The following is a 23,471-nucleotide window of genomic DNA, read 5'->3' on the forward strand; positions in this document are numbered from 1 at the left end:
TTTAGGGTTTTAGGGTTCCACATAAAATGACAAGGTTGTGATTTCATCCAATAGGGAATTAGGATTTTCATATGATTAAACATAACCATAAAGAAATATTTGTTGTATTATATGAAATTTTAATACAAGTAATACTTACTATTTTCTTGATGTGAAAAATAGAAACAAGAAAATTATATTTTTTAGTATTTAGATCTTAATAGTTTAAGATTTAAAATTGGTCTTCTAAAATTTAGAGGATCATTCATATTATTGTTCTTTTAATTTTAAAATATTTGTATTTCTATAATTTTTATTTATAGATGTCATTTTCTGATATTCACTTCTATTTATTGTTTTCTTTTTATTTACTTAAATGTTTAAAAGGTTTTTTTTTCCTAAAAAGAATAGACCCAATGGTAAATTGGGTTGGCCCAATGGCCCAATGGTAAATTGGGCTGGCCCAATGGCCCAATGGCCCAACCAACAGTGGCCCATCCATTCCCGACCGAGTTGGTCTGGTTGGGTCGGGCGAACCCCGACCCAGCCCCTCACTCTCTCGTCGATCACCTCCTCTCTCTCTCTCGTTCCCCTCTGTTTTCTCCCACACCTCTGCCCAGGCGACCATGAATCCGCCGCGCTACCGCTATCTCCTCGCTGCCTCCGGCACACTCCGGCGCCGTCGTTAGCCGGATCTGCTCCGCCTCCTCATGCTCTACGAATCCCTCTCCTTGATTTGATTCCCATGGCCCCAGTTGCTCGCCCACGACCCCGGAAACCCTAATGGTCACCGGCGGTTCTTCCGTCACCTGCTGCTGCTTCGGCCATCGCCGGCCGCCTGAGAGCGTGGGCTCCGCCACCGACTCCTATAACGGATCTCCGCAACAGCACCATCCTCCAGCACATGCGCGCGGACGTCCGCATAACCTGAGCCGTAGGGCTCGTGCTTGCGGCGCGGCTCTTGTGCCTGCGTCCCCGGCTGCTTCCTGTCCTCTCTGGCACCGGCGAGGCGGGCTCTGAACTGCCACGACGTGCTCTACCTGGCGCCGGCGGATGGTAGTGTCTGTAACCCCGACGCCCTCCATTTACTGGTCGGTTGCTTTGGTTGTGGATTAGTGGCGGTGTGGAGGAGATGACATGGGATGGTGGTGTGGTGCCGCGGGGACTACTTCATCCTCGACGCCGGCCGGACGGCATCTATGACTGCAACCCCGGCGTCGGCCTCTTCCTCTATTTGACTACACTACTGTCAGCTATTCCCCCTCTCTGTATTCTCAATGGCTATGAATTTGTTGATCAAGGACTTGAGTGCTTGGCCTGATTATTGCATATGCTTGGAAGTGCTATTCATGGGCTATATGACTTGTAAATTTATCAGTCAAATACTTATTCTAGTGAACTATATTATTATGCTTAAGAGTGGTTAGCTAATATGTGCTTTGTAAGGCTCCAGTTTGGATGAATTGGTATTCTAGGAGGCCTGTAAAAGGTTGCTGGTCTGCTGTTACCATTGCAGCCATAGTTTGGATGGATAACCATCCCTGGTCTTTGCTGAAATGATATGCCTAGCAAATATGAATATGGATATTACTATTGGCTGAGACAATTCAGTGATACTCTTGTTTAATTCTTAGTGGCTTATATATGCAAGGAACATGTATTATTGATTTCTCAAGCCGGATTGAATTGTTGGCTGGCTGTTGAACTTATTTGCTTGTTTAATATGACTTGGTTATGACTATACACTACTTGGTTGGCCTGGAATTCATTTTCTGGAACTCAAGTAATTCCTGGAGCAGGTTGTGTATTACTGGCTGATTATAGTGATGACTAAATCGAGTGCACAAATGGTACTGGACAGATCCTTGCTTAATAATTATCGTGATGCCTCTAATTGGATGATTAATCATCCAGGCATATGTAGCTGGTTGTAATTCTCTTACTGATTATTAATTTATAAGAACAAATATATTCTTGATTTCTTGGCTCCTTCCTGAGATGCAAAGGCTGATGATTTTGTAGCTTAGTGTTGATGTCTTTTCTTTCTTTACATACGTGCCCATGTGCTATCTCACTGGTATGATTATCCTATAGTGCCACAATTGAGTGAGCACAAGGTGATGACATGTTGGTGTAAGATATAGTGCTGTAGGTGCTTGTGTAGAGTAGAAAATATGTATTGATCTGGGCTATAGGAACAGATGATGCAAATGTCCATCCCAAGATTCTAATAATGCTTGAGTTGATTTTAATGGACATACATATGCTTGCTTTAGCCGGTGATGCAAAGGCTGAGGCTCAGATTTGTAATAAGAACAGATACTATGGCATAGCTCTTATTTCTCTGTGATGATCAGGCATAGCATATCTATGCAGACTGAGAGAATCACCTCTCACAATTTAAACTGATGATTTATAGTATGAGATTTGCCAATGTTATTACTTGCAAAATCTTTCCATGTGCCATCTGCTTAGGTTTAATCCACTCTGTGGTAGCTCCTGGGAGTGTGCACAGAAGAAATATCCATTTAGCAAGATTGGTGCTGTTGGTAGATTATGTAGAGTGATGTATTAGGCGAAGATCATAACCATGATCAGATGATGTTAAAATTCCCCAAACAAACTCCTATTTGTGCTTGAACTAATCTCCAAGCACATAATGATCTGGAATAGATCCTTGTGATCTAAACCAGTGACTGATGGAAACTGATGATTTTATTAAAAAGTTGTTGCTGAATCAACCTGCTAGTGTAGAGTCAGATCTATCCTGCTTCTTGTGGCATGCCTCCACCTCCTAGCTGATTGGCCTGCTTCCTAAGATCTAGTTGTTGTTTGGCTCTTATTTGTGTGGAACAGGATATGATACTTCCAAGGTGTTCTTGGCGGACATATGATTTGCTTCTGGTATTCTTGCTGGTGTAAAGGATTGCTAGATGGTTCCTTGTGGTTTGGCTGATTTGTGAAAATGGTTTGGCCGGCTGCTGCTGATGTGCTTTTATACTGCTGGGAGTTGTCTATGCTGATGACAGCACATAGCACGAAAGTGATGCGTGAGCTGCTTGTGATAGTCCCCACTTAATGGTACAAGTTTCCAAGCTGGTTGCCTTTTACCCTAGTGCAAGGCACGGTTGCTACCTTGCTTATCCACTTGAATAATTCTTGTTAGATGCAAATTTGGTTTTCTCTTGGTGACAACTAAAGTGTGGTTGCCTATTTGGACTTGGCCGATAGGTTTGGTGCAACTTAAAAGTGTGGCTCTACTTCACAGATCAAATATTACTTAGGCTCTCTTTAATTAGCAACTGTCTTTAATTGATGGCTACATTTTAATCTCTAACCAATGCATTTTTTTTAGCTTTGCTTTATTTGTGTTCTACAAGAAATGGAGACTAAGAAGTGTGAGAAGATATAGATATAGGATTTCTTTTATAATTTTTGTAATCTTCTATTTCTTTTGTAACTTGTAATATTTGAATAATTATTTTACAAAAATTACTTGTGTGGGTTTCCGTGCTTGTAGTATTTCATTCATAATTTATTTCTCCTTTTGAAACTTGTAAATAACTGTATAATTATAAATGTAATAAGGTTTAAAATTCTTTATCCAATTCGATTCTATACTGTGATTATATTTTTGTTTGCAATTCAAATCCTCATTTGAATTTCTATTGTTCATATTCGAATTGAATTTCAATTTGTTCTCCCAAAACAGATAGTTTGCCAAAGGTCATGTCGAAATTTATCGCACTCGCGTCGATGATCTAAATCAATTCCACCGACGTAAGAGAAACCTCGATCCCTTTGACAGTTTTAAACAAAAGCGCAAAAATTCCCCGGATTTTCTATGCATGAATGCAATGCACACATCTGTTTCCTCTCTTTTTGTAACCCCCAATCCTGGGATATTACATACGTGCTCGCAATGAGAAACTTGCATGACATCTTTTGTCCTACCAGCCGGTGGCAGCCGGGCCTCAAGGGAATCTACTGGCTATTAAGGTACTCCTTTTAATAGAGCACCGGAGCAAAGCATTAACACTTGGTGAAAACATATGATCCTCATACCTACGCCTTCCCCTCCAGTTGTCCCAATTTCTGTCACTTTGGGGCCTTTGGTTCCGGACATAGACATGTGCATACAACTTGTAGATACAATCTAAGCAATAAGTATAGAGCTTAAATCTAAGATCATGCCACTCGGGGCCTAGTGACAAGCATTAAACATAACAAGATTGCAGCAACAATAACTTCACAAACTTTATAGATAGACTAATCATAATGTATCATCCATCGGATCCCAACAAACACAACACCGATTACATCAGATGGATCTCAATCATGTAAGGCAGCTCATGAGATCATTGTATTGAAGTACATGGGAGAGAGAGTACCAACTAGCTACTGCTAGAACCTGTAGTCCATGGGGGAACTACTCACGGAACATGATGGAGGCGGTGGCTTCGATGGAGATGGCTTCCGGGGGCACTTCCCCGTCCTGGCAGGGTGCCGGAACAGAGACTTCTGTCCCTCGAATTGGGGTTTCGTGATGGCGGCGGCGCCCCTGGAGTCTTTCTGGAGTTTCGTCAATTCGTATCGCGGTTTTAGGTCGAAAGGGCTTATATAGGCGAAGAGGCAGCGCAGGAGGGCGCCTGGGGCCTCCTCCCCATAGGCCGGCGCGGCCAGGGTGGAGCCCGCGCGGCCCTGGTGTGTGGTGGCCCCCTGGCCCGCCTCCGACTCTCCTTCGGTGTTCTGGGGTCTTCCGGGAAAAATAAGATATTGGGTCTTTGTTTCGTCGAATTCCGAGAATATTGCCAAAACAACCTTTCTGGAACCAAAAACAGCAGAAAACAGGAACTGGCACTTCGACATCTTGTTAATAGGTTAGTTCCAGAAAATGCATAAAAACATTGTAAAGTGCGAGCAAAACATGTAGGTATTGTCATAAAACAAGCATGGAACATCAGAAATTATAGATATGTTGGAGACGCATCAAGCCCCGTCCCACACCAGGGTAGTGTCGTTGCGCGGTAAAAAGTTGTGACGGCGAACACTTATACGTAGTGCTCCTTTGAAAAACATTTCACCCACACTTCCTTTACTTGCCAACAACCAACCATATTCCTCCAACATCCTTGTCCAAAGACCTTGTCTTTCCAAAACATACACTTGGGTAGAGTAAACTTACCCAAGGTTTTCACAAAACATTTACAACAAGGTAAGCCTTGAGGGGTTCCCAACCTAAATTTTCATGAGTTGAACTACTATTGCACTACGGCCGAGATGAGAGTCATCACGCCATAGATGCTGTAAAAAGGGGTAATGGGGTGGATCATACTTGCTTAAGGTAAGCATGTACTATGACAACACAAGGAGGATTATACTTTCAGATTGGTGGTGCTAAATATACAACTTAGATAGTGGAGTATCACTATCCAACCTACTTTCCCATGGGTACACGGCATACTCCTCTCAAGTTGAGAATACACCAAGATCATGACATTGATACCTCTATACTACAAAAGGGGGTGGGTGTGGTGTAAGTCATTATCTTGAGATGAGACATGCTCAAGTTGAGCATACAAGATAACCAAGTGGAATAGCATGACCATGATGCCATGCATCCCAAAATCACAAAGACAATAGTGGAGTATCACCACTAGGGAGTACTCCACTAGCGACCATACAAAGATGACAATAATAAAGAGAACAACACACATAGAATCAAGGTGCTTTGGATATCAACAAATGACATCCAACTAGACACTGAATCAGAGATCAAAAGATGGCTTGCCTTGGATTATTTGTCCCTGGACTTCTTCAACTCTATCAATATAAGAATCCCAACAACATAAATAAAATCCTCATCCGATTCCACTTCTTCTTCTTCTCCGGAATTGTTCGCATCTATCGCCGGAAAATATAAAAGGAACACAATCAATCACTTTGCACCAACAAAACAAACATGCAACAATCAAAAACTAACCATGCAGCCAAGGGATAACATACTAAGGACTTAGGGATACCACAAAACAACTTTAAGAGTTTTAATTTAGAAAATCCCATTTATTTACCTAGTAGAGGCATGAGTGTATCACAACTTAGCAATTGTCTTTCTCGGATATCACCATGGTATAAACCAATTATCCCCTGGTAGATAACATCATGAAGAGGACAAGAGCATTAGTTTGGAAACAAACACATTCATATTAAACTTTCAAACATTTTTGGAAAAATAGAAATCAATTTTCCTAATTTAATTTGCTCACTCAACACTATACCCACAAATAGGAAGCAAGCAAGATACCACACCTTTTAGAATCTTAAGCAAAACAATAGAACTAATGTTAAGTTGCAGAGGTTTTGTTTTGCCAGAATAAAACAAAGGTTGTCAATTTCTAATAAAAAGAGTTGGTCAAGGGTTTTAAATAAACCAAAAAGTTTTGTTTCACAACTCATGTAGCACACACATGTTAATATCAGTAACCAATATTCATGAACAGAGACTAATAGTATTTTTCCTAGATGCCCATGCTAATACAAGACTAACCCAATTGGAATTACTCAAAAAGGTTAATCCTACTATTTTAGGAATTTGCTTGAATCTGACTGTACAGAAAACAAGATCTGTATACCACAATTCATAGAAAAATCCTAAAAATATGATACCACCGCCATTTGAAAGATATTTAAATAGAGGTGTATACACAATTGGATTTGGGTTTAAATTATTTTTAAAACTCTCAGAAATGAATTAACAAGGTTACTGCATGTCTTTACCATTTGATTTATCTCTGGATTTACACAACAGATAAAGGTTTGAAAATTGTTTGAGATGATTAAGAAAATATCCAGTAGTCCTACATAATTAGAATCACTCAATTAGGTTCAAAGATGGATTTTTGGTGATTTAAAAGCTAACAGCCATGTCTGCAGAATACACAGAACAAGTTTAATTCACCAAAAATCGTACGTAATTCATATAAATATGAGGACAGCTGCATATGAAAGGTATTGAATAGGTGGTTCTTACCCAATTTGTTTCATTCAAAAATTCGTTTCCAGGCTCCTGGTTTAATTTGACAAAGTCAGATCTGACCAGATCTTGATCTGTGAACCATTTTAGTTTCAGGAGGTCATTCGGAGTGAAACCAACGCTAAAACGAAGGTACTGAAGAGGGCTTTCACCCAGTGTTTAGTTTGCTCAAAAAGGTTTTGTAAAACGGAACAAATATAACAAACAGTGATTCTGCATGTTTACAGAACTTTATTTACCGAGGAAAATCCGTAACGAATTTGAGGATGAGACCAACGCCAAGTTGTAGATCTTTTCAATATCTACCTGTGGAACTTTGAATCACTCGATTTGGATCTTCACACGAGTTTTGGCGGATTTTACAAAATCGTACAGAATCTGAAACGGCAAGATAGCAGGAATTATTGCAGGGATTTGGACGAACTTTGCTCAAGAACTTCAGATCTGAGGATTGCTCAACCTTCTCCATGCTTGGACCAACATGCACCTGCATCAAGATCCAATCTTAGCAAGGGAGGAAGAATAAGAGGAGATAAAACCATCTAGGGTTGGGGAGAAGAAGGAGAGGGATGCTCTCATGGTGAGGAGGACCTTGAGGGAGGAGGGAGCTGTATCTTGGTGAGCTTTCCATGGCCATGGCCGGCCATGGAGCCTTGGTGGAGCAGCAGCTCGTGGGGAAGAGGTAGGAGAAGGATAGGAGAGAGTGGAGGAAGGAGTGGGAAGCCAAAAATGAGAAGCAAAGGAGAGGAGGTGGCCGGCCAAGCTCTATTTATAGAGGAATGGTGGGTTGGCTGTCTCCTCATTGATTGGGTTGGTTGGGAGGCTTCCCATTTAGTGATTGGGTTAGGTGGAAGGCAAGACTTATGGAGGAAGAAAGTGAGAAGGACAATGGCTGGCCGAAATTGTCATGCCAACACAATGGCCGGCTCCATTTTTGCCAAACACAAGTGAACAATGAGAGAGGTGCACAACATCCATGGGTATAGACCAAGTCATGATGTTGAGGAGATAATGTCAAAGGGTGACTTTGATGAGGATTAGAATGGGAGTAGATACATATAGATAGAAAGGAATATGAGGGTGACATGTGCCATGAGAATAATCTTCACCACTTTGGTTGAGACCAACTTATGATGAAGATAGTTCCCAAGGTAGAGTTGATGAATAGAAGTTTTCATTTGAATTCCAAATTGAAAAGATTGGGATTAACCACATGAAACAATGTTTGAGCATGCCAGGGTAGATGGGTGGTGATGGAAAATAATACATGAGTGAGATAGGTATGATGAAAAATAAGTTGCTCTTCAAATAAAATGTCAACTGGGAGTGATTTGAAAGTATCAAATGATCATCCATTTGATCAAAAATTGGAGGATGGGGGGATACAATGTGGTAGATCAGAGGTGTGCATAAGATGTGCAAGTGATGCCATTTGAAAAGGATTTATTTTAAAGGTTTATGAAAACACCTCAATTGTCTAGGGACAATTGGGAATGAACTCAAGTGTAATGGAATTTGAAAATGCTGAGATAAAACTAGTTGGAACATAGGAGTTCAAAATATTCTACTTACTTTCTAAAGTAAGGTAGAGTTTTTCTCAAATGTAAAATAAGCAAGAGGCAAACAAGGAATGGTATAAGTACCATAAACAAGCCTTTTGTTAAAAAGAAAACAAAATAGAAAGTAATGTTTCAGAAATCAGTACTTGGTAGAAATGGGATGAAAAACAAAACCCATTTCAGTTCCTTGTTTTCTTTGAAGAAATATCTTGAGAAGATTTCATAAAACCAGAAGTAGTTTTCTGATCAAAACTAGAGAAGCAAAAACAATAGGGTTTTTGAGAAAGAAAAACTAATTTAGGGAGAAGTGTTCTCAAGGGTAGATAGTGGCTACAAAATGTACCCATCATTCCACTCTTGGTTTTGTGAAGATTAAACTTGAATAAAAACAAGAGGCAAAAGTGCAGAAAGTGATCTTGAGGTTAAACATTGGATAGGGTACAAGATCAATGGAGTATAATAGTTGCAAGAGTAGAATGGGACATGCAAGACATGGAAGTTGCATATTGTGATGCATAGAGGGGATCCATGCATTGAGTTTACAAATAATAGTTGTGGGTGCTTAGATATCAACTGCCAAAGTTTGAATATCTTAAGCCTACCAAAAACAGAATGTCGTCTGGGTCTCAAAGCACACAAGGATAAAAGAGTATAAAGGGATTTGGTTCAAGGAAAGGACATGGTTGAGATGTGCTCACGAAATAGTAGGTTTAGGACCAAGTGCATTTCTTTAGATGGCAAGGGAAAAGTATGATAAGGAGCCGATGATCCCCAGTTTTGATTCAAGGATGTTTTTAGCTAGATTTAGAACACCAAGAGGAACTTCAAGAGGGCACACTCATGTTGCCATAAGTAGAGAGGTTGGTGTAGTAAGAAGTAAAATAATTTTTCCTAAGCCACACATGTGTTTTATTAGGTGAGTTGTTTGATTTACCACTAGGGGTGTTGTTCTTTGAGGTAGCTCAAGACAAAACTCAACAAGCAAAACAAGACAATACATCTACCAACAGATCAAAGCAATTCATCTTAACAAACAGATCAAGGCAATTCATCTAATTAGTTTATAGAAAAAGTTTTTGTTCCCCCTAATTTTTGCATTAAAGACAATTAATCAAGGTTGCGAAAGTTGGGCTGTTACACAAACCCTTGGGGGTTCCACCTATATAATGAGGAGGAGAGGGAGGGGGCAGCCCTAGACTTGGCTGCACCACCTAGGGCTCCCTTGGCCGGCGCCCTAGCCCCCTCTCTCTCCCAAACCCTAGCACACCTCCCTCCTCATACACCTCCAACAGCGCTTAGGCGAAGCCCTGATGCACCAACCAGAGGCACCAAGGCCGGCGCCCCAGTTGCCCCCTCTCCCCAAACCCTAGCCGCCCCCTCTTCATACACCTCCCGTAGCGCTTAGGAGAAGCCCTGCCGAAAATCTCCACCACCACCACCGCCACCACGCCGTCGTGCTGTCGGGATTCCGAGGAGGATCTACTACTTCCACTGCCCGCTGGAACAGGGATAAGGATGTCGTCATCAACACCGTATGTGTGACCGAGTACGGAGGTGCTGCCCGACTGTGGCACCGTCAAGATCTTCTACGCGCTTTCGAAAGCGGCAAGTGATCGACTACATCAACAACGAGAGCTAATCTCGTAGGCTTTGGAAATCTTCGAGGGTTAGTCTCATGATCTTCTCGTTGCTCCCATCTTCTAGATTGCATCTTGGCTTGTTATTCGTTCTTGCGGTAGGAATTTTTTGTTTTCTATGCTACGAATCCCTTCAGTGGTATCAGAGCCGTGTCTATGCATAGATTGGTTGCACGAGTAGAACACAATGGTTTTTTGGGTGTTGATGCTTTTGTTGTCTTTAATTGGTGTACTTTGCATCTTGCGGGATGGTGGGATGAAGCGGCCCGACAAACTTTACATGACCGCGTTCATGAGACTTGCTCCACGCTCGACATGCAACTTGTATTGCATAAGTGGCTTTGCGGGTGTCTGTCTCTCTCACCATAGTGAAGATTCAATTTACTCTTTCTATTGACAACACTAGTATCACCGTTGTGTTTCATGTTCGTAGGTAGATTGGATCTTACTCGAAAACCCTAAACCACGTAAAATATGCAAACCAAATTAGAGGCGTCTAACTTGTTTTTGCAGGGTTTGGTGATGTGATATGGCCATGATGTGATGATGAATATGTATGAGATGATCATTATTGTATTGTGGCAACCGGCAGGAGCCTTATGGTTGTCTTTATATTTCATGTAGTAGGGTTATTTCAAAGTAGTTGTAATATTTGCTACATGTGGTGAACAACCATGAAGACGGCGTCATGGACCTTGACGCTACGCCGACGATGATGGAGATCATGCCCGTTGATGATGGAGATCATGTCCGTGCTTTTGAGATGAAGATCAAAGGCGCAAAGACTAAAGGGCCATATCATATCACATATGAATTGCATGTGATGTTAATCCTTTATGCATCTTATTTTGCTTAGATCGCGACGGTAGCATTATAAGATGATCCCTCACATTAATATCAAGATAATAAAGTGTTCTCCCCTAACCGTTGCTACAGTTCGTCGTTTTGAAGCATCTCGTGATGATCGAATGTGATAGATTCTACGTTCACATACAACGAGTGTAAGCCATGTTGCACACGCGGAATACTTGGGTTTGCTTGACGAGCCTAGCATGTATAGACATGGCCTCGAAACATAGGAAACCGAAAGATTGAACACGAGTCATATGGATGATGTGATCAACATGTTGATGTTCACCGTTAGAGCTACATCATCTCACGTGATGATCGGTTTTGGTGTAGTGGATATGGATCATGTACCACTTAACAACTATGAGGGATGTTGTATTAAGTGGGAGTTCATTAGTAATTAGATTAAAAAATGAACTAATTATCATAAACATAGTCTGAATAGTATTTTGAATTAATTTGTAGAATTGGCATCCGTTATCTACCAAGCGCTAGTCTTGTAATTGAAATAGAAATACTATTATGTCTAACAAGTAACTTTACAGACTGGTGCCGTATTGTTAAAGAATCAAGAAATAATTAATTCCTATTGCAAACTTTTAGTAAACCTCACATTGTTGATTCAAAGAGAAATGGTTTCAATTAGTACCTAAAGTCATGTTGTCTCCGTGAAACTTGAAGTTCAAATCTGTTTGAAAAGTAAGGAGCTGGAAATTTTGTTTTCAGAAATAAGCAAGGTATGAGATATATGTGATATCTAAGACCTTATTGCAAGATGATAGAATATAATCTAGTGAGACTACATAAACTCATAAGTTTTATGGGAATGTACGAAGGTTGAAGACGCCAGGCGTCCCAATCCTCCAACTTAGTTGGGCACTAACGATATTCGCATATCCATGAAGTGATCGTCCTTAGTATGCACCGTTGCTAAGACTCGTCGTTTCGAAGCATCACGTGATAATCGTGTGTTATAGATTCTACGTGTGCATACAACGGGTGCAAGCCATATTTGCACATGCGAATACTGAGGTTAAACTTTACGAGCCTAGAATGTACAGACATGGTCTCGAAAAGTCGTCATGATATGATGGATAAAATTATGAGTGAAATTGTTCATCATATTACAAAGTTACTAATAGTGAAATCTGGAACACTAGTCATATGATGATCAACTTCAAAGTAAGATCCTCAAGGTTATTGGTATTTGACCAATGGACCTAGAAGTTATTGAAAAGGTGAAGTGTTTTCTGAGAATGAGAAAAGCTAACAGAGAAACTACAAAAGATTTTTGGCAGAAAGAAAGAAAAGACTAGAAAGTCTAGCTCAGGTGTATATAGATGATATACATGTTATGGATGTATTCCTTGTTTGGTCACATATTGAAATTCTTGGGTATAAGTATCATATTGGTTGGTATGAGATGTCATACAACACAATGCAATACAAGAATACAATGGCCTAAGTAACTGATAAGGTATATGGTAATAATGCACGTCTGGAACATAATAAAGTGTTATTATGTTTGTCGTTGGCATTCTACCTAGCCCTTAGGATTTATAATAAAGAAATTAATAATTGTTATTTTTCTCTGGTCAAATGAAGACAATGAGTTGTTCAAATTATGACCTTACATCATGTACGATAGATAAGTTATTATAAATCTTAATGGTGAAACACACATACATAACACTGACGCTAATATGCCGTAAGGCAAATGATTTGAATTCCACTTATTTGTGGAACCGCCATTTAGGTCATGTCAGAAAGGACCGCATGAAGAAACTCCATGCAAATGGATTTTTGGAGTCATTTGATTTTTGAATTGTTTGGCGCTTGCAAATCTCTTCTAAAAGGAATGACTGAAATACCGTTCATAGGCCAAGAGTTGAACGGGCAACTAACTTAGTGGAAACATACATGATGATGTATGTGGTTCACTGGACATAGTTGTGTGCGGGAGATTCTTCTACTTCATGAAAACTTTCAACAATGAATTGGGTATATATATGTGAATATATTTATTCGATAAGGAAGAAGTTTTGAAACATTTGAATGGATTCAAATAAATTTCAGCATGAAGTGGAAATCATCGTAATATAAAAGTCAAATATCTATGATTGGATCATGGTGGAAATATTTGAATTACGATTTTTAGCGAACATCTAAGAGAGTTATGAAATTGTTCTACAACTCACGTTTCTTGGAGTATCATATTGATGATAGAGTATCTGAGAGACGTATCCAAACCTTGTTGGATTAATGATGATATAAAATAAATTGACGCCATTATATTTTTGTGGATTATGCTTTAGAGACTACCGCTTTTACACTGAATAGAGCATCATCATAATCCGTTGAAATGACACCATACGAGTTATGGCATGGGTGTAAACCCTAATGGTCCTTTCTTAAATTTTGGTATGCATAGCATAAGTAAATAAGTTTACAACCAAAATCGTATGAATCTCTTTGTTGGTTATCCCAAAGAATTGATTGGGAATTCTTTCCACTATGGAGACAAAGACAAAAGTGTTTGTCGATGTTTCTTACTTATTTCCAAGAAATTTTTTCTAGCGAAGTTTTTGAGTGGGAGGACAATGAAACTTGATAAGGTTTATGAACCTGAGCATGATGGCCAGAGTAGCGCAGCATCAGAAATGGTTCTGGATGCGGCCACGATGATCATAGCTCCCATGTCTACAAAGTGTTATAGTCATGAAGATCGAAGTACCTATTGAACCTTGTAGGTATGGTTTACTTTGTGATCAAATAAATGATTTGTGAACAGAGGATTGATTTTGAACAATGATAAACCAACTACATACAAAGAAGCTATGATGGGCCCTGACTCCGTTAAAATGGCTATGCGCCATGAAATCCAAGATAGGTCAATACTTTTTGAAAGTAAATGGATCTATAAAATTGATGGACTTGGATGAAATATCCTTGAAGAAGCTCGACTTGTCAAAAAGTTGTTTACGACAAAGTTCAAAGAGTTGACTACGATAAGATTAGATCTTCAGTAGCGATGCTTATAGTATATATGGATTATTCTAGTAATCGCTACATATTTCTTTTATGAGATATGCTAGTAGGATGGCAAAATACATTACTTAACAGAAGTGTGTATTAAAGGTGTATACAAGATACAACAAAGAGTTTTGCTGGTCCGTGGAATACTATATAGGTATACGAACTTCAATTGGATGAAGTGAGTATCGCGGACTTGGAATCTTCACCGGATGAAATAGTCAAAGAGTTTTTGATTTCATCAGAAATGATGAAGAAGCTTGCATTTGCAAGAAATTAAGTGGGAGCTCTGAGACATATTTATAATACTTTATGTAGCTGACATATAGTTGGTTATAAATGATGTAATTATATACTTGATCAAAAAGTTTCATTGAGAATTAAATTCAATGAAAGGATATGAACTAAAACATATTTAGTGTTAAGATCTATGAAGATAGATTGAAACACATAATAAGTTTAAGTTAAAGTACATAGAATAAATATTGAAGTAGTTCAATATAAAAATATTAAGAAGGTGTTCTTTTCATGTGAAGGTTTAACAAGACTTGAGTGTATTTGAGACTTGATGAGTAAAAACATATGAGTGATTTTATATCACGAATAATATGTACAAAATCAGATGTCCTGTGCTCTAAAGAGTTAGGAGTGTATACCAGAATGATTCATGTGATGATCATTGGACGACAGTAAGAATATCCCTGAGTGCTTTAGAAGAACCAAGGATATATATAGTTTTACATGGGGTAATGACAAACAAATCGCTGTAAGGTGTTACACCGATATTAGTTTGGTCACATATAAAAATAAAAATTTCAATCTCAATTAGTCTAAGTGTTGATTAAAAGTTAGCACAATGAACTAGAAGATGTCTATGCTAGATTTAGATGAGTTCTAAATATTGTGACGGATTCTACAAACATAGGCAAAGCATGTCATTGTTTTGACAATGACTGAGGATGTTGAGTCGAGAAGTTCTTTAAGAAATTGGTGTAGTTCCGATAGTGTCAGAACTTTGAAGCTATATTGTGTGTGACAATATTAGTGACTTATTTCAGACCGCGGAATTAAGGTTCCACCAGAGGACTAAGCATATATAATTAATGCCGACTCATTTGGAAAATGAGTGATGCGTGAAGACGCAAATGAATTGCACAATACATACGTTTCTGAGGGTGTCAGATCCGTTGACTAAAACCTCTCCCGTGAGCAAAACATGATAAGCACCAAAAGGCCAAGGTGTTATATCTTTACAAATGTAAACTAGATTATTGACTCTAGTGCAAGTGGGAGACTGTTGGAGATATGCCCAAGAGATGATAACTATTTTACTTGTCCGAGGTTTGATCATCGGTATCTCCACCACCACCGCCACCACGCCGTCGTGCTGGCGGGATTTCGAGGAGGATCTACTACATCCGCTGCCCACTGAAACGGGGAGAAGGACGTCGTCATCAACACCGTACGTGTGACCGAGTACGGAAGTGCTGCCCGACTGTGGCACCATCAAGATCTTCTACGCGCTTTCGAAAGCGGCAAGTGATCGACTACAGCAACAACGAGATCTAATCTCGTAGGCTTTGGAAATCTTCGAGGGCTAGTCTCATGATCTTCTCGTTGCTCCCATCTTCTAGATTGCATTCATGGCTTGTTATTCGTTCTCGCGGTAGGAATTTTTTTGTTTTCTATGCTACGAATCCCTTCACATGATCCTGAAATAGGGGAACCACCTGTAGCTGTTCTTGATCTCGGTTGGTGTGTTCATTGATGGTGCCTTGATCATTTCACCTCTAAGCTCCCAATTGCGTACAACACCTGCTGGAAGTACCGAGAGATAGTCTCCATGGATCGTCTGAATGTGTTATGGATGACTCTGAACCTCTGGTTATGACCGACGACATGAAAAAACATTGCGACTTGTTCTTCGACAGAGGTGTGGATGCTATCAGTCAACAGTTCTCTATCCCTAAACGTTTTCACAAGTGCATAGAAAGGGGCTCTTCTCATCCGTAGCATCTGGATAGCCTCTACGTCGTTGGAGTTGTAGATCTTGTTTAGGTTGGCAATCGTCTCCTGATCTCGTTATAACATATAGGACCGTAAGTCACACGAGGAAAAGCAGCATGCCTAACTGCTCTCTTGTGCACGATCAGGATCCAGGCTTGTATGCAAATGATGAGTGATGCGGCGTGATGCACAAGCTGGAGCTGGTCGGTCTACTCAAACAAGAACTATGCATTACGAACGGTCTTATCGAACCCAACTAGTTCTACCAACATGAATCTAACACTACATTAGAGCAGAGGAGTTTCCACTTACCTCTGTCATGGCGGACAAAGGACAGGGCCGAAAGCCGTCGCAGATGTGCGCAGGCTCCGCTGCGGCTGGAGAAGAGGACCCTAGTCTGGCGCCGGACACCAAAGGGAGATGCGCGCTGCCAGATTTAGGTCGCCGTCGTCGCCGCCGCCGGTGCGAAATTTGGGGGAAGACAAAATTTGGGAGGGGGCTAATGGAGAGGGTAACCGAAGAGGGAGGTTACCCCTACCTTTGCCGCACAACGCCGCTCGGATTTCGGCTTCTCCCGCCATGTCGAGGCGGAGCTTCCGCGCAAACGGCGTTGTCAATTTTCGTCTCGCCAGGGCCGTGCCCTGGAGAAACTGTCAAACCAGGCGTTCCTTCGGGACCTGTCCCAGTGGTGCTTTAAAACCCGTGCTATGCAAGAACGCAAGTGCGCCCAGGGAACCAAACGGCCCGAAAATTGGTGGGCCGATGCGACCTAAGGGCGCCCAGGCAACCAAACGCGCTCTATGCTATTAAGCTAGAATGGGCTGTCCAAGCAAATCATTAACTAACAAAGCCCGGTGAATCCCAGCCTAGCTAGATGGATTTCTGGAGAAGCAGCGCGAAATCATTAAAAAAAGACCGTCCTTCGCGAAGGGAAGACAACTCGCTCCGCACGCGACAAGTGGCGCGCTGTGGTGCCAGAAAATCTCTGGGAAGTGGTCTCCCTGCTCGCCACGTGTCGCAAGGGGAAGCAATGAGGGAGGAGAGAACACAGGGGAAGCCTGGGTTGTGTCAGTTTTTCCTTTTTTTCTAGATTCGTTTTTTCAAAATGAAATATCTTGAGAACCGTAAGTCCAAATTACGAACCGTTTTCACTTTTGAGATTCTCGCGTCGAGATCTTCGAAACTAGATCTCATGTTGATAGATTTGGAGATATATTTTTTCCGTACTTCCAATAGTAGTATGATTGTACCTGTGGTCTGTACCTAACTGTATTCGTGTTTCAACTGATAAGTACTTCTGTTTTTAGTGTTATTGGTGCAGTTTTTCCCTTTAGTCGGTAATTGTACTCATCCGTGTGTTACCTGTACTTACTCGTGTGCGCGACTGTACTCGTTCGTGTGTGCGAATGTACTTCTGTATATGTACTTGCTCGTGTTTACGACTGTACCTGCTCGTGTACGTGACTGTACCTGCTCGTGTGCATGACTGTACTTCTGTACATTTAGCTGCTCGTGTGCATGACTGTACCTATCTCGTGTGCGTGACTGTACGTGTATTCGCTTGTATGTGCGACTGTACCTGATCGTGTGTGCGACTGTACCTATCTCGTGTGTGCGACTGTACCTATACTTGTTCGTGTACGCAACTGTACTCGTGTGGTGCACGTAACTATACCCGTGTGTTGTATGTAACTGTACTCGCGTGTTATACCTAACTGTACTCGTGTCAGCCTACGTGAGACAAATACTGTTATGCGTTAGGAAAAGAAGAAATCTAACGGAGTCAACGCATGCATGAGGGACGTGTGTGGCTTTGCACACGTACATGCTAGTGGAGATGGCCTCGTTCGCTAGTAGCTAGGTGTGCATGCGCAGGTTGTGACGCCCCGTAATTGGTACCATGAGGGTCCCAGCGAACCCGCCGAAATCCGCACAATATCGATTCAGAGACGCCCTCCGACACGACATGCGCGACGGATCACACACGTGATGCCGGAGGAATTAACACGAGCGGTAACATTACAACAGGATTACAATAGAGCCCACAAGAAACAGATATGTTACAACAACGACTTCAACGAGTCAAGATACAAATATACAATACAAAGATCCGAATCATACAGAAGATCAACTTGTCCGAGTACGGACAAGATACAAATTTTGGACTAAGAGTCCTGAAGATAACCAAGTGGCGTCCATAACCCTGCCCAGGCCAAGCCGGAAGGGTAACCTTGCTAGCGTCGTTCTTCATCGTACCGATCTTCATACCTGCCCGATTATGTCCCGTAGAAGCAGCAATAAGTACGGGTTCGTACTTAACAAGACTTCAAGATGTATAAGCATTCATCAACCAGTCGTCCTTTGTACTTGAGGCACGCAGGGGACTTAGAGGACGCAAGAGGAACATCATAGGGAATATGGTGGGGTTAAGCGGCAGCGCGCAAGCACTAAAAACCTATAGAGACACTCTACTATATTCGTCTAATCAAAGAAGATGAGAGAGCGCATAAACTAATAGTTCTATACTCTGCAAACATAACACAGCCGATGTGTTCCCCCTTCGCCAAGAAGTACTTGCAAAGGCACTCACACGGTTGTCAAGTTTTAACCATTTATTATTAGAGTTGTGCTAGCTTACTACATAAGTTATTATGATTGAAATAGCAGGTGTAAGTTGTCTATGGTCGAGTCATACAGCTCCAAGTCGTCCATAACCGCTGACACGACTTATCGATAAGATGTACACCCTGCAGGGGTTGCCCAAATGTACCCACATGCACCGCTCGATCCACTTACGACAGGTGGATATCACAGCTCGCACTCTCCTTCACGACAACAATGTCCAGGAAGCCACCTAACCAAGTTGAACCCGTATCGAAGTCCGGCCGAATCTCCGAAGCGGACCTAGCTATTGCGTGCATGGCTTCCGAGGGTCAAAACACACACAGGGGCGAATGACCCGCTTCAGCATGCGATAAACGCTCAGGCCGCAAACCTATACGTGCATACCATAAACAAGGGATACAAGGCACCCAGGGGCTTCCCAAAGTAAATAAGTAACAAGCTGGCATGCACGCAACAACAAATGGTAAAACAATGCAAACTAGTTGTGGCCACTAGACAAAGCTGTAGATTCCGGCAGTGGTCGAGGGGAGACCCAGAAACATACCCACGTGTGGTTAGAGCGCTCAGTCTCGGAACAGATAACAAGAACTCGGGGTCCTAAGCTTTAAAGAAACACAAGTGAGCCGTCACAAAACGATCAGCTAACCCACCGATGTCTCCGGTAACAACTATTAACAAGTAACCATGATACCCTCAACAGATATATCCATAAACCATGTGTCATGCTCCCCAACAGATAACCCGATAAGATAGCAGTAACGGTAACGAGATATAAATAGCACTAGCATGCACTACGACTCGCAAGGCAGACCCGATAACCAAACAACAGCTGTAGGAGGTTGGTGGAGGCAATATAGGCTGCTTGAGGTAACAAGTGGAAGGGACACGTGACAAGAATGCAACTTGAAGCTAGCATGAGGGAGAAGGCAAAATAAAATAGGTGAGCGACTTCTGCAGGGACAGAAGTATAGGGGAAATGCTTGCCTGTTAAAGCTTGCCGAGGAACATCCGGAGAACTTGTCGTATCTCACCACGCCACTTCGTGATCCTATCCGGGAAGAAGCAAATGCTGGAACACACAACGTATGCAAATCTTACTACTACGGATAAAGAAGATCCAGCATGATCAAGATGATATGCATGACATGCATGATATGGCAAATATGATGCGATGCAACTTATCCAATTAATCGGAGTCAGGACCCTGGACAATCAAATTAGGTTGGAGTTGCATTTTCTATCGTCAAATTTAAGGGTGGACATGATGCAAGATGCAAACAGGCATATGGATGGCATATTCATGTTCAGTGCATTTTTCTGATCAATTTTCATATAAAATTTTTTGCATTTCGATGAACGGTTTGAAAGATATGATTTATCCAAGTTTATCACATTTTCTAGAACTCCTGGAAAAACGGAGAGAAAGGGAATCGTTTTTATACCCAGGCAGAGCTAGACAAAGAGGCTGACGCGCGGGCCAGGGAGGCGCTGACTGGGCGCTGACGCAGCAGGTCGGCGCGGACGTTTCTCACCGTAGAAGGAGATAGACCCAGAGGCTGACGGGCGGGGCCTAGCTGACGGGGAGGAGGACTGCGGGTTAGGAGTAGAAACATGGCAGGGGGCTAGACGCAAAAGGTTCTAGATCTGGATCTGAGATTGATTTCTCACCGGTTGGAGGGCTAGCCCGAGCGGCTGACGGATGGGGCCCGCGGCGTTGACGTGGCAGCCACGCTGGCGAACCATGCGCGGATGCACGCAAGGTGCTCGACAACGTGCCCGTTCCAGACGCGGCGGTGACCACCTGCAGCTCGGCGTGGATGCGCGCGGCGATGCCGTGGACTCCAGGTAGCGCGCGCGTGGGTGTCGAGCTTGCCTTGTCGGCGCGGATCAAGAGGAAAGGGCGCCGTGGGCTGGAGCTCGTCGGAGAGGCGTCGGCGACGAAGATATGTGGAGGCGGCGATGGTCACCAAGGTACGGAGATGAAACAGAGGGGGACGGGGACGAGCGAGTGGTCAGGGAGGTCGAACACATCACCAGGAAGACGTGTCCGTGGTCGAAAACGTCGGGGAAGCTCGTGGTTCGCCGGAATCGACGAAGGACCCGTCGGTGCTGAGGAAGAAACGAGCGCGGCGACGGCGATTTAGGGCGCCCCCGGACGATTCCTTGCAGGAGGTGAACGAGGAAAGGGAGGCAAAGCTCGTGGTGGTCTCGGATCAACGAGGGGGTGACCAGGGCGGCGGCACCATGGCGGAGTTGCTGCGGTGACTCACGGTGGGGAAACCCTCTTCGTTTTTGGCTTGCAAGAGAAGAAAAAAGAGGCGAGAGAGGCGTGATGGAGGAGGCAGGTTAGGTGGGAGGATAAGGAGGAGGAGGTCACGCAGGGTGGGATGGTGGCGACGGTGGAGGACCACAGGTTCACGCACACCTCGTGCTCCTGTCGCTCTCCTTGCTGACGAGGAAGAAAAGAGGAAGTGGAGAAAAGAGGAGCGAAGGGGTACGGGCCAGCGATGCTGGGCTGGTGCAAGGCTGCCGGGTTGGGCTGACTCGGGCCAGAGGAGAAGAGATGGGTGATACGTCTCCGACGTATCGATAATTTCTTATGTTCCATGCCACATTATTGATGATATCTACATGTTTTATGCATACTTTATGTCATATTTATGTGTTTTCCGGAACTAACCTATTGACGAGATGCCGAAGGGCCGATTCTTTGTTTTCTGCTGTTTTTGGTTTCAGAAATCCTAGTAAGGAAATATTCTCGGAATCGGACGAAATCAACGCCCAGCATCTTAGAATCCCCGGAAGCATCCAGAACACCCGAGAGTCGCCAGAGGGGGGCCACAGGGGCCCCAGATGATAGGCCGGCGCGGCCCAGGCCCTGGCCGCGCCGCCTGTCGCCTCGTTGACCTCCTGACGCCGCCTCTTCGCCTATATAAATGTCCCAGACCTAAAACCTCGATACGAAAAAGCCACGGTACGAGAAACCTTCCAGAGCCGCCGCCATCGCGAAGCCAAGATCTGGGGGACAGGAGTCTCTGTTCCGGCACGCCGCCGGGACGGGGAAGTGCCCCCGGAAGGCTCCTCCATCGACACCACCGCCATCTCCATCAACGCTGCTGTCTCCCATGAGGAGGGAGTAGTTCTCCATCGAGGCTCGGGGCTGTACCGATAGCTATGTGGTTCATCTTTCTCCTATGTACTTCAATACAATAATCTCATGAGCTGCCTTACATGATTGAGATTCATATGATGATGCTTGTAATCTAGATGTCGTTATGCTAGTCAAGTGAATTTTACTTATGTGATCTCCGGAGACTCCTTGTCCCACGTGTGTAAAGGTGACAGTGTGTGCACCGTGTGGGTCTCTTAGGCTATATTTCACAGAATACTTATTCACTGTTATGAATGGCATAGTGAAGTGCTTATTTATATCTCTTTATGATTGCAATGTGTTTTGTATCACAATTCATTTATGTGTTACTCTAGTGATGTTATTAAAGTAGTTTATTCCTCCTGCACGGTGTAATGGTGACAGTGTGTGCATCCGTGTTAGTACTTGGCGTAGGCTATGATTGTGATCTCTTGTAGATTATGAAGTTAACTATTGCTATGATGGTATTGATGTGATCTATTCCTCCTACATAGTGTGAAGGTGACAGTGTGCATGCTATGTTAGTACTTGGTTTAGTTGTGTTGATCTGTCGTGCACTCTAAGGTTATTTAAATATGAACATTGAATATTGTGGAGCTTGTTAACTCCGGCATTGAGGGTTCGTGTAATCCTACGCAATTAGTGGTGTTCATCATCCAACAAGAGAGTGTAGAGTATGCATTTATCTATTCTGTTATGTGATCAAAGTTGAGAGTGTCCACTAGTGAAAGTATGATCCCTAGGCCTTGTTCCTAAATATCGCTATCGCTTGTTTCTTGTTTTCTTTGCATTACTACCGCTGCGTTACTACTGTTTGTTCTTGTCCTGGGCAAAGCACTTTTCTGGTGCCGTTGCTACTACTTATTCATACCACCTGTATTTCACTATCTCTTCGCCGAACTAGTGCACCTATTAGGTGTGTTGGGGACACAAGAGACTTCTTGCTTTGTGGTTGCAGGGTTGCATGAGAGGGATATCTTTGACCTCTTCCTCCCTGAGTTCGATAAACCTTGGGTGATCCACTTAAGGGAAACTTGCTGCTGTTCTACAAACCTCTGCTCTTGGAGGCCCAACACTGTCTACAGAAAAGGAGGGGGCGTAGACATCAAGCTATTTTCTGGCGCCGTTGCCGGGGAGGAAAGGTAAAAGGCACTCATACTCCGGTCCCAGGTAAAGTACTTTTCTGGCGCCATTGTATTTGTGCTCGAAGCTATTTCCTTTAGATCCTGCAATTGCATCTTTTTGTTTCTTGTTTACACTAGTTAGGCATAATGGAAAACAACAAAAATATGAGAGATCTTTATGAACTTTATCTTGAATTAGGACATGATGTGTTTGAAGAGAGAATTAAAAAACCCTTGGAACTTTATATGCATGGTAATGGGAATGTTATTAATATGAATGCTTTGAACACTATTGTTGCTAATGCTATGGAAAATTCTAAGCTTGGGGAAGCTGGTTTTGATGAGCATGATCTTTTTAGTCCCCCAAGCATTGAGGAGAAAATTTACTTTGATGATACTTTGCCTCCCATATATGATGATTATAATGATAGTGGCCTTTTGGTGCCACCTACTATGGAGAGTGAATTTTATTAT

At 42.6% G+C, this 23,471-nt stretch overlaps 1 long non-coding RNA gene and 1 pseudogene across 1 annotated transcript; both read right to left on the bottom strand.

Annotated features, from left to right (window-relative positions):
- Window positions 1–20,692, bottom strand: part of LOC139831654 (protein ALP1-like) — a 79,831-nt pseudogene extending 59,139 nt beyond the window's left edge.
- LOC127304927 (uncharacterized) lies at window positions 7,009–7,724 on the bottom strand. The gene is made up of 3 exons (XR_007853592.1): window positions 7,437–7,724; window positions 7,252–7,348; window positions 7,009–7,086 (listed from the first exon to the last, which is right to left on the bottom strand). It is a non-coding gene; the product is annotated as an uncharacterized lncRNA (long non-coding RNA).
- Window positions 20,693–23,471: the final 2,779 nt, after the last annotated feature.

Source organism: Lolium perenne, chromosome 5 (assembly GCF_019359855.2).
Source record: "Lolium perenne isolate Kyuss_39 chromosome 5, Kyuss_2.0, whole genome shotgun sequence".
NCBI lineage: Eukaryota > Viridiplantae > Streptophyta > Magnoliopsida > Poales > Poaceae > Lolium > Lolium perenne.